Source organism: Rhinopithecus roxellana, chromosome 1 (genome assembly GCF_007565055.1).
Source record: "Rhinopithecus roxellana isolate Shanxi Qingling chromosome 1, ASM756505v1, whole genome shotgun sequence".
NCBI lineage: Eukaryota > Metazoa > Chordata > Mammalia > Primates > Cercopithecidae > Rhinopithecus > Rhinopithecus roxellana.
The window spans coordinates 41,821,944-41,832,676 of NC_044549.1; the positions used below are offsets into that span (position 1 = coordinate 41,821,944).

The following is a 10,733-nucleotide window of genomic DNA, read 5'->3' on the forward strand; positions in this document are numbered from 1 at the left end:
ATAAATGCCCCCTGAAGCCTCTTCTTTAAAAAATATTCCTACAATAAAATTTTCTCCATTCCTCATCTTTTCTTCCATAAAAGATTTCCTCTTTCCTGCCTGTTCCCAATATTACCTAGTCTTTCATTATCTGTTTTTATTCACCCAACTCGTTCTTTTTATTTCTAGGTTCAATTGGAGGATGATTTTAAATTAATTACATGATGAAAATGTTCACATGCAGACCTTTCAGTAGTTTAAATAACCAAGTTATGAGAATATTGAAGTATGAATAAAATTCTCTTACATGAAATTTTACCCAAATTCTATTTCTTTTTGAAAAGTATTTTGGTACAGAACATCCTTCTGAATTTTTGAAAATAAATTATTTCTCTCCACCTTAATCTTGAATAATTGTGAAATTTAAAGTATACTTGGTAAAAAATATTTTGTTATGTATATTTTTTACAAAGTCTTTAAAATAAAAGAATGTTTATTTTTCTCCTTTGGAAAAACTAAGACTTAAAAGAGTTGTCCTAGACACTAACTAGAGTATCATGAGATGAGGATATAATATTTTAGTTTACAAAGTATTTTGAGACAAATTAAACTTGCTTGATTCTTATAAAAGCATGAGAAGTAGGCATGAGAAACAACACTATTATTGAATTTCACAGATGAGGAAACTGAGACTAAAAGAGGTGAAGAAATGTTTGCACAGTCACATAGCAATTTAGCGGCAAGAAACAACTTGAAACTAGGTTTTCGGTCTCTAAGTTCTGTATGTTTTTTAATGCTATATTAGAGCTTCTGCCCCTCTTCTCCCTCACTCTCCCATCAAGTGCTCTTCCCATTCCACAAAGTACTTCTAAGCTGGACTATTCAGAGAATATACGCTGGAAGACATATTGGATTAAGAATTCTGGCTGCATAAGCCTTCACCCTCCTACCCAAATGAAAAATTTCTGGCAAAGCCATCTGTTTAGTCAAGCATTTGCCTGATGGCTGTGGGAGGATCGACAACTGTACCACCATGGATTCAGTCCCTAGAGAGTAAATATTGAAACATGTGTTTGTTTCTGTACATGTGCCTCAGGGCTCAATGATGGGCACATTTTAAAGATCTAAATAATAATAGTCACGGAGATGCTGCCAGCCCTAGTGCTACTGCAGTACCTGAGCGTCACTTGAAGGAGAGCTGTGGCCATTTTGCTGATTATACGACTTCCCTTCCATTTATGTAATGTCTCCAGCCAAATCCCTGCTGTCCCCATATACCTCCCTTGATTCTCTCCTTCCTACTCTCCCAGCCATATTTTCTCTTTTGAAGGGGCCCACCATGTATTCCCACGGGTTCTTGATAATAGATTTCTTTCTTTTTTTTTTTTTTTTTTTTTTTTTTGAGATGGAGTCTCACTCTGTCGCCAGGCTGGAGTGCGATGGTGCGATCTCGGCTCACTGCAACCTCCTCCTTCGGGGTTCAAACGATTCTCCTGCCTCAGCCTCCTGAGTAGCTGGTACTACAGGCACACACCACCACACCAAGCTAATTTTTGTAATTTGTTTTAGTAGAGACAGGGTTTCACCATGCTGACCAGGATGGTCTCGATTTCTTGACCTCTTGATCCGCCCGCTTCAGCCTCCCAAAGTTCTGGGATTACAGGCATGCGCCAGCGTGCCCGGCTGATAATGGACTTCTTCCAAGGAGATGCCTAAGTTTCTTTCTTTCTTTTTTTTTTTTTCCTCTATATGGTAGGATACCTACTCCATGTATCAGTAAGAAGCAAATAACACAGTTATCAAAGATTGCTTGAGTAGGGTATGCATCAGATGTTGTAGGAAAATGCAAAACAAATAGAAACCTGTACTTGCCCTCAAGAACCATTACCACTGGTCTGGAAGATAAAGAATGAGATCACCTAAGAAAAGCAACCTTTAACTAGGTGCCCCAAATTATATATGATGGTACATACAAAAGAGTCAAGAGAATTCTGAATAAAGGAATCAGGTGGCGTTACACAGGGGTGGCTTTTAGGAAGAAGAGAAAATGGTGTCAAGCGGTGATTTAGGTGGGCTTAGAGCCAATAATCTTTATCGGCACTCATTCTGAAACTACCCCAAATAAACCACTTACCACAGTACACTAGATTACTTTAGTTCACATAATCCTCTGAGAAAAGTGTTATGAATCCTATTTTAGATGATGCAGTAAAGGGATTAAGATGGTTGATCAAAGTCACATGGCCTAGTAAGTGGCACTTCTGTCCAACTCTGCAGCTCATGGTCTCTCCCCTTTCCATAATTTAAAGTAGTTAAAGTTGACTATGCTAGGAAATGTTACTTTTTCTTACAGGTTTCATTTTCAATTACATTTTATTTTTGTGAGTAATATATGCGTATAGTTTATAAAAACATGACAAATTTAGCAGTTCCCCATCTACCTTTCCTTCCCCATCTTCAGGCACTGCTTCTCAGAGGCAACCATGTCCATTTTTATTTTTTTTCATTCTATTGCATTCTCCATATTTCAAAATGATATGCTTATACTATTTATTACTTTATCATTTTAACATTATCTATTATTATCTTATTTTTGTAGATGAAGATTTATGTTTTATCTAGCTCTACCTCTTCTTCCTCTCTCTACTGCATCTTTTCAACAGTTACATAATTTTTAAGGTAAATTAATATTCAAAGCTTACATTATAATGTAGATACTGTTTATTGCCCACTAGGTAATGTACCTTGACTATGTTTCCTTCCTGTACAACTTTTTACATTTTTGGAGTAAAAAAAGCCTCAATTTTTTAACAGAATTGTTTCTTATACTCCATATATTTTTAAAATGCCTCACAATGCTGTTTCCATATGGTTAAATGTATCAGATAATTTATCAGTTCTCTTTTATTTTTTGGTCTTTGAGAAACTCTCTGCCCCATCTCTTGTCTGGACCAATTGCTCTGCTGTCACCCTTCACTACTCTCCTTTGCTGGAGTTCATGTTTCCTGAATTCTGTATCTTCCTATTACTCTATTGCTTTTAGTGGAGCACATCCTCCAATAGTACTCTAAGAAAGCATATGTTAAAGAAATAGTTTTGAGTCCTCGAATGCCTAAAAAGACTTTATTCTTACAAATGATTGATAATTTGACTATGTGTAGAATTTAACATTAAATTTTCTCTTAGATTTTTGAAAGTATTTCTCCACTATCTTACAGCCTTCAAGTGTTGCTATTGAAAAGTCCAGTGACTTTCAATCCTTTCCTTTGTGATTTTTCTTTTTTTTTTTTTTTTTTAATTTTGTCTTTATCTCATGCTATTATTTTCTACAAATCTTGGGTACCTGGGTCTTTCTCTTATCTCTCCTCTTCTGTTATCCATCTCTTTGGCTTCTATTCTATATTTAAGAGCTTTCCACACCTTTGTATTCCAAGCCTTCTATTGCATTTTTATTATCAAATTTTTATTTACCAAAAGTTCTTCATCTCTAATTATTCTTCCCTCCCCATTTTTGCTTCATGGATGCAATCACTTCTCTTTTTTCTCCCCACAGATATTAAGTCATGAGTATTTTGTTATTGGAAGCATTTTTTTTTCTTCTCCTTGTGTTTTCACTGTTTATTTTATGCCTTTCTTTGTTTTGGTCTGTTTTTCTTATTGAAGGTTTTCTTCAACTCTCTGATAGTCCTTACCTGCCCATTTGTATTTAAGAGTGAAGAACTACAAAGCTGGAAGCTCTGGGTGTGGAGGCAGTTAGGATGATAGAGCAGCCAAATCGTTTTTTGTTGTTGTTGTTGAAGACTTGCAAGTGCCAGTGTTGGGTAGTTATGTTTTCTCAGGAGTCATTCAGTTTCTTCAGAGAAAAATCTCCCATCTATTGTCTGGGGGCAACAAGCTGGCCTCTGTGAGAGAGAGCTAATGGGAGGAAGCAGACTAGAGGTGAGCTGTCTTCCTCTTGAACACATAGGCTTTCATTTATTTCCCCTATTTTTAGCTCCAAGCCTCACCCCGTTCTAGCGATGCTGGTATTCTCAAATTTAGAGTCCCCCTGGCCCATTTTTCCAAGAGATAAATCTCTAGTCTTATGCAAGGATAAAGGAAAAGACCTGGAGTTGTACCCTATTGATATATTGATTTCAATCAAGCCCTGTTTACAGCTTTGCTCTTGCATTTGTCTCCAGGAACACCTGTCCATCCAAATTCTGAGTCTTTCAGAGATTCTATGGAAGAAATCACTCAAATCCTCATTGATATCACACTTTGCAAGACATTTCTGTTGCTTTCTTCTTTCTGCTAAGACAACTTTTATTTCTTCATCCACTGAACCTTCTTTTCTTGTTCTCTTTAACCTAACCAGTTAAAAAATAAACAAAATTACTTTACCTTCAGAAACCCCTTTTAGTGGGTTTCTGAGATATGGAAGATATGAGCACGCCTAATCTGCCATGTTTAATATTGTTACAGTTTGTGTTCACTGGAAGCAGATGCTGAGATAGTTTGGGGTTCAAGGTTAGAGATCAATGTTGTTAAAGACAGTGGGAGGAAGCAGGACTGAGCAGAGGAAGCAGTCAAAGCATGATGCAGGTCTGTCAAAGCTTCAGCCAACCCAGCAGGGAGCTCTGGAGTGAGCAGTGCTGGTAAGAATTGTCCTTCATCCAGCCGGGCGCGGTGGCTCAAGCCTGTAATCCCAGCACTTTGGGAGGCCGAGACGGGCGGATCACGAGGTCAGGAGATCGAGACCATCCTGGCTAACACGGTGAAACCCCGTCTCTACTAAAAATACAAAAAACTAGCTGGGCGAGGTGGCGGGCGCCTGTAGTCCCAGCTACTCGGGAGGCTGAGGCAGGAGAATGGCGTAAACCCGGGAGGCGGAGCTTGCAGTGAGCTGAGATCCGGCCACTGCACTCCAGCCTGGGCGACAGAGCGAGACTCCGTCTCAACAAAAAAAAAAAAAAAAAAAAAAAAAAAAAGAATTGTCCTTCATCCAGCAGAAATGGCTGGGCTTTCGCTCCCTGCCTCACTGGGATGTGGGCTGCCCTGGGAATGGTGTGGCTTTGGCCAAGGCAGCTCTCTGGAGCTGTGGCTGACTCTGAAGGAGCTGACAGCTGTAGGCTATCTGCTGACTGTACTTCTCACAGCTGGGCTGTCCTTCCTTGAAGGGGAATTTAGGTAGCCGTGTCTACCATAAACAGGAAGCCCACCATAGGTTAAAAAAAGAAAAAAACAGCTTTATTAAGACATAAACCATGTAACATAAAATTCGCCCATTTAAAGTATACAATTCAATGACTTTTAGTATATTCAGAGTTGTACATCCATCACCACTATTCATTTAGAACATCTTCATTACTAAAAAGAAAAACTCTGCTCCCCTTAGCTGTCACCTCTCAGTCCCCTCATCACCCTCATTCCTAGGCAACCACTAATATACTTTCTATGCCTATTTTGGACACTTTATATACATGGAATCATATAACATGTGGTCATTTATGACTGGATTTTTCATGTAGCATAATGTTTTCAAAGTCCATCAGTGTTGAAGCATATATGAGTTATTCATTTCTTTTTATTGCTAAATAATATTCCATTATATGAATATTATTTATCCATTTACCAGTGAATAGGCATTTGAGTTATTTACATGTTTTACTATTATAAATAATGTGCTATAAATACTCAGGTGCAAGTTTTTGTGTGGATGTGTTTTTGTATGCATGTGTTTTTATTTCTCTTGATATGAATTCCTAGAAGTAGAATTGGATCATATGGTAGCTCTATTTAACTGTGTGAAGCCCTGCCAGACTGTTTTCCAAACAGCTACCCCATTTTATATTCCCATCGGTAGTTTATGAGAATTCCAGTTTCTTCACATCATTGCCAATACTTGTTATTATCTGTTTTTTTTATTATAGTCATTCTAGTGGTGTGAAGTGATATTCCTTGTGGTTTTGATTTACATTTTCTTGATGGCTAATAATGTTGAACGTCTTTTCATGTGCAGAAATATCTATTAAAATCTCTTGTTCATTTAAAAATTGTGTTATTTGTCCTTTTATCATTGAGTAGTAATCATTCTTTTTAGGCTCTAGATTCAAGTCCCTTATCAGATACACAACTTGCAAATATTTTTCTCCCATTCTTTGAGTTGTCTTTTCACTTTATTAATAGTGTCCATTGAATCACAGAAGTTTTAAATTTTTGATGATATTCAGCTTATCTAGTTTTTCTTTTATCATTCATGCCTCTGGTGTATCATTCGTGCTTCTGTATGTTTTTTAATGCTATATTAGAGCTTCTGCCTCTCTTCTCCCTCACTCTCCTGTCAAGTGCTCTTCCCATTTCACAAGGTACTTCTAAGCTGGACATATCTAAGAAATCATTCAATAATCTAAGGTCATGAAGGTTTATACCTATGTTTTCTTCAAAGAGTTTTATAGTTTAGGCTTTTAAATTTAGGTCTTTTCTACTTTAACAATTCCAAGTTAACAGCAAAAGAATCTCAGCAAAATACTTCATATTGAAACTTTGGGAGTAGCAGCAATGTGACCAAGTAATAATAGGGCTAGAGGGGACCAAAAAATAAGAGCCTCCCTTCTGTCCTATTCTTCCCAGAATAGAGAAAATCCAAAAGAATGTGAATCATATGTGTCTAGTTCCATTTTCCTGAGCTCACATTGTTCAATAAGCCCACTCCACCCTGGGGTAGAGGAAGAGGGCTTGGTAAGTTCCTCCCAAACTTCCCCCTTTGGAGCGTTAATGGTTTCTCTCTCCCAGACCTAACTTAGATGAGCATTTATTGGCAGGAATTATGTTCATAATGTATTACTAAATGAAGATTATTTCAAAGCAATATGGATGCTGGGTGGAGTATATACCACCCTAAAGTGTTAGTAGTGCTTAACTCTCATAAGTAGGATTGGGAATGTTGTTAATCTTGTCTTTCTTCACCTGTACTTTCTAACATTTATAATTCAAATAATAAAAAAATGGCTTTTGTAACAAGAAAAAAAGAGATTTAGATCTTCGATTCATTCTGAGTTATTTTTAGATGTAGTATGAGGTAGGGGTCCAAACGAGGATATTCAGATGTCCTAACCACCATAAGAAAAAAGCTATTGAACATATATATTCTGTATGCATCATTATATTGGGCAGTGTAGAATACAGAGCCACTGTCTTCTTAATGGCTTCTATTTTCCAATTCTTATTCACTAGAACATTTACCTGTAAAATTTTATTTATTTTTTGCTAGCATTAAAGTGTTGAATAGAATAATGGTCATGCACAGAGTATTCAAAATATACCTCATAAGAATTCTTTCATGGTTGATCTGCTGTCCATCGCACAGTTCATTTTGAGTAGGTTTGTTTAAGCACTTATGAATTCAGGAAAAATGGATTGGCTACCTGGTATTTGCCAGGCATTGAATTAGGTGCCACAGATACAAAGAAATACAAAACATGCTGTTTTTCTGTGATTGAGCTCACAGTCTAGTGGGAGAGAGTGACACATTCTTAAGAAATGTCAGCTATCTAAACCATCATCCTAGCTCACACCAAATCATCCTGTCCATGACATTCTAAGAGATTTACTGAAATCATAATTTGTCTTTGGAATTCCTGCTATTCAGTATACCTCTTATCTTATTAAGGGAATGATGTTTTTCTTTTTTTGCATCCCATGCTGCCTTCTGATATTCACTGCTTCACTTTCCATGTGCTTACAAACCATTGTAAATAAATCAGTTTCAGACCTTTAGCAAGATGCAATTTTATACTTATTTGTCCATAGTTCCTAGTCATAGAGAGCTACTCTCTCTTCTACCCTACCATTTTTGTTAATTAGGCAAAAATTATCCATTTCCAATCTTCAATTTCCTTTACTACCTTCTGTGATCACTAAATGTTCACTTATAATGTAAAAATTGATACTGAAATTGACTTTCTTTGCTAATTTAAAGTTAGGAAAATTTTCAATCTTATATATGAAACATTTTCCATAGTAGTCTTCTTTTCCATCACAGTTAATTGTAATCACTTAATAGTGGACCACATATGGCAGAGAGATATACTCCAAAATTAAGAGCTGTAATTAAGAAATTACACCATACAAGGTAGAAAAACAACAATTTTCTTAAAAAAGATAGGGTGACTGTATAATTTAATGAAATGGGAAAATACACAAGGAAGAGTATAAAGACTTTACAATTATCTAATCTTTAAAGTATAGCATATGTTTTCAGTTCTAAGGTTACTAGTAAAGACGGTAAAACTTATCTGAATCTCAAATCTTCTTATCTTAAAATAAACATACTTTGGTCTGAGGCATGGTGCAGATTTATAGATGTCTTTCTTACCTTACTTCTCAAATTCCAGCCTCCTCTTGGCTACTCGGATTCTGGGGGTCTGATTATATTTTACTTCCTATGAACTGGCTTAATTGGCCTTCTTGCTTCCTCTCAGAGCAAATTTCTTTTTTTTTCCTCTAGTTTAAAACTCCCAGAATTCATTGAGTCCTCACATTCAACCAGGGTTTCTCATCTGAGGGGTGTGCCTTATTCACAGAATGGCAAAGTATTTGACGTGTTCCCTTTTTGAGCTCAACTTACTTATTCTCACAACCCTGGGTAATTTGAAGATAAGGAATTACTAGAGAATGTAATGTTTCCTCAAGCTTTCAGGATTTTATAGAATTAGTGAATCTTTCTGTGAATGAGTGAATCACCTATGATTGCAGATAATGCACACAGCAGAAGTTTGCAAGATTGTACCAATTCGTTATTACTCAGGACATTCTTTAAAATTACTTTGGCCGGGCGCGGTGGCTCAAGCCTGTAATCCCAGCACTTTGGGAGGCCGAGACGGGCGGATCACGAGGTCAGGAGATCGAGACCATCCTGGCTAACACGATGAAACCCCATCTCTACTAAAAATACAAAAAATAGCCGGGCGAGGTGGCGGGCACCTGTAGTCCCAGCTACTAGGGAGGCTGAGGCAGGAGAATGGCGTAAACCCGGGAGGCGGAGCTTGCAGTGAGCTGAGATCCGGCCACTGCACTCCAGTCCAGGCGACAGAGCGAGACTCCGCCTCAAAAAAATAAAAATAAAAAAATAAAATAAAATGAAATTACTTTAAAAGTTACATCCGCTCTCTCCCCAAGATGGCTGCCAGTGGACGAGTTACTGCTGCCGCGGCTCCCTGAGCTGTTCGAAACGGGCAAACAGTTACTGGACGAAGTAGAAGTAGCAACTGAACCTGCCGGTTCCCAGATAGTCCAGGAAAAGGTGTTCAAGGGCCTGGACCTCCTTGAGAAGGCTGCCGAAATGTTATCGCAGCTAGACTTGCTCAGCCGAAATGAAGATTTGGAAGAGATTGCTTCCACCGACCTGAAGTACCTGTTGGTGCCAGCGTTTCAAGGAGCCCTCACCATGAAACAAGTCAACCCCAACAAGCGTCTAGATCATTTGCAGCGGGCTCGAGAACACTTTATGAACTACTTAACTCAGTGCCATTGCTATCATGTGGCAGAGTTTGAGCTGCCTCAAACCAAGAACAACTCCGCTGAAAATCACACTGCCAATTCGTCCATGGCTTATCCTAGCCTCGTTGCTATGGCATCTCAAAGACAGGCTAAAATAGAGAGATACAAGCAGAAGAAGGAATTGGAGCATAGGTTGTCTGCAATGAAATCTGCTGTGGAAAGTGGTCAAGCAGATGATGAGCGTGTTCGTGAATATTATCATCTTCACCTTCAGAGATGGATTGATATCAGCTTAGAAGAGATTGACAGCATTGACCAGGAAATAAAGATCCTGAGAGAAAGAGACTCTTCAAGAGAGGCATCAACTTCTAACTCATCTCGCCAAGAGAGGCCTCCAGTGAAACCCTTTATTCTCACTCGGAACACGGCCCAAGCCAAAGTATTTGGAGCTGGTTATCCAAGTCTGGCAACTATGACGGTGAGTGACTGGTATGAGCAACATCGGAAATATGGAGCATTACCGGATCAGGGAATAGCCAAGGCAACACCAGAGGAATTCAGAAAAGCAGCTCAGCAACAGGAAGAACAAGAAGAAAAGGAGGAAGAGGATAACGAACAAACACTCCACAGAGCCCGGGAGTGGGATGACTGGAAGGACACCCATCCCAGAGGCTATGGCAACCGACAGAACATGGGCTGATCTTCCCACAACACGACAGGACTGCAGGGTGCACAACTCCCCCGCCAAGAAAAACCATGCAGTCCTCCCCTCCTTGGGCTCCCGCTTCAGCGCTGTACAACGAAGGCAAAGATGCTAAATCTTGCTTTGCATTCAATAAAGTGTCAAGTGATTAAGTCTGTATTTGTACCCTAGATGATGTGAGCCAGCAGTCTTGTTTTGGCATCATCTTCATCGTGTTGTATTCCAGTTTCTTAAGTGGAGAGAAAAGAGTGCTGAGAAATGGCTCTGTATAATCTATGGCTATCTGAATTCTCTGAAAAAACAATAAAAGCCCCCTCTACTACATGAGCCTGTACAGAAAAAATAAATAAATAAATAAATAAATAAATAATAAATAAAAATAAAAATTACATCCATGATGTCTAATTTTTTGTCCATTTTCTCCTTTTAAAAATACAGAGCCATAGAAAACATTTTTAAGTGATCCCAGCCTCCTATGAACAGATATTTTAATATAATAAGAAAATCCAGGAAATGGAAAATGCTTTTGTAAAAACCACAAAAACAAATGACTATAATCCAAATCCACCAA

General features: G+C 38.2%; 1 pseudogene; it reads left to right on the plus strand.

Moving 5' to 3' along the window:
• The first annotated feature begins 8,033 nt into the window (after positions 1 to 8,033).
• LOC104680975 lies at positions 8,034 to 10,267 on the plus strand (annotated as a pseudogene).
• Positions 10,268 to 10,733: the final 466 nt, after the last annotated feature.